The sequence below is a fragment of the Belonocnema kinseyi genome, chromosome 7, assembly GCF_010883055.1.
Source record: "Belonocnema kinseyi isolate 2016_QV_RU_SX_M_011 chromosome 7, B_treatae_v1, whole genome shotgun sequence".
Taxonomy (NCBI): Eukaryota; Metazoa; Arthropoda; class Insecta; order Hymenoptera; family Cynipidae; genus Belonocnema; species Belonocnema kinseyi.
Genome location: NC_046663.1, coordinates 122,663,729 through 122,665,133, shown reverse-complemented (window position 1 = coordinate 122,665,133; position 1,405 = coordinate 122,663,729). Strand labels below are relative to the sequence as shown.

Below are 1,405 nucleotides of genomic sequence, written 5' to 3'. Positions count from 1 at the left end.
CGTTGTGTTGCAACCAGAGAGGGAAGGGGTCCGAAATTGCGTCACTTATTATGTGAACGGCCCCTAACGCGAGTATGGTATCTTCGTTTTCTCGGCATAATTTGGAGTAACACAGTATTTTTTTGTCGGTGGTGGAGTACTTTATCGAACGCCAGCCGTAAAAGTGCACTTTCAAGTCCGCGAGAAATGCGCGTTCGTTCTTTCGACCCACGCACACTTTTTTTACACGCGATACTTGTTCCTTTAAACTAACCTCAAACCTGAGATGTAATTATATGAGAAAACTCGGAAACCATACTCTTGTTACATCAAATATCGTGTGTCAAGGCAACTTAGTCTTTTTACTGTCTCCCTTGATTACAAAAATTCATGCTCGACCGTAAAAACCCCTGCCAAAACGTCCCATTGAAAACGATTTAAAAGTATTAGCATTCCCCACCAAAAGAAATCTCTGAGTATATTCTAAAATAATCTAGGTTCAGAGAATCTGAGAAATTCTCCGCAGGTACTAAGTAGAAATATATAAAGGTCCATGTAGTTCTTTTAAATGTTTTAAAGGCTTTAAAATGTCCTTTCCGAAATTGAAATAGAAATACGATCATAAATAAAAAGCAGAGAGGCTGAAATGGAAATAAGAATTCGATCATAAATAACAAGCAGAGGGGCTATATCAATAGAGTAGCCGACACTCAAGGGTCCTTTGTTAAGCTTTCGGATTAAAATTTAGAAGCAGATTTTTTTTAATTTCATAGTTAACAGCCTAAAACATAATAATTTGGAATTTGCCGGTTTCGATGATTTCAGATATCTAATTTTTTTTAAATGCTTAAAATTGGAATTAATACGACGTTTCTCGTAAATGGGAGTGAGATACGCCAAAAAAGACAACATTTTTGAATTCAACTAGAAAATGGTACGTGACGAATACAAAAGGGAAATTATATTACCGTCGTACCACTCTTAAAAGAACCACTAAAAGGACCTTGAAAAGCACCCACATTTCTCAGACTATCTCCGAGACTAAATTGTTTCAAATCGACTCTGCTTATAGTCTCAAATGGGTCAGGCTATTTCGCTAGAGAATACTCAGAGATTTCTATCGGTAGGGTTTTGAATGCTTTTCAATTCCGGTTTCTGATGCGGGAAAAGGTTTTAAAAATCATTGTTTCGCATTAATCTTTACATCACTGAATGCGAGACTTCAACTTGCATGCATCGCATTCAAAAGTATTGAATCGAATTTCATTCATCCACGTTTAACTCTAAGCAGCGGTCGAGAATTCTCATACTTCGCATTAAAAAGTATTAATTCGCTTTAAGTTCATCAGGGCCAAATGCGACTATCAAAGAAATATGTTCAAAAGCCAAAAAAAGTCGTTTTTCACTTACCAATTATTTAATCAAT

The 1,405-nt window shown here is 36.2% G+C and overlaps 1 protein-coding gene across 1 annotated transcript in view; it reads right to left on the bottom strand.

Annotated features, from left to right (window-relative positions):
- Positions 1-1,405, bottom strand: part of LOC117176076 (ankyrin repeat domain-containing protein 50-like) — a 57,663-nt gene that overhangs the window by 38,457 nt on the left and 17,801 nt on the right. The window lies entirely within an intron of this gene.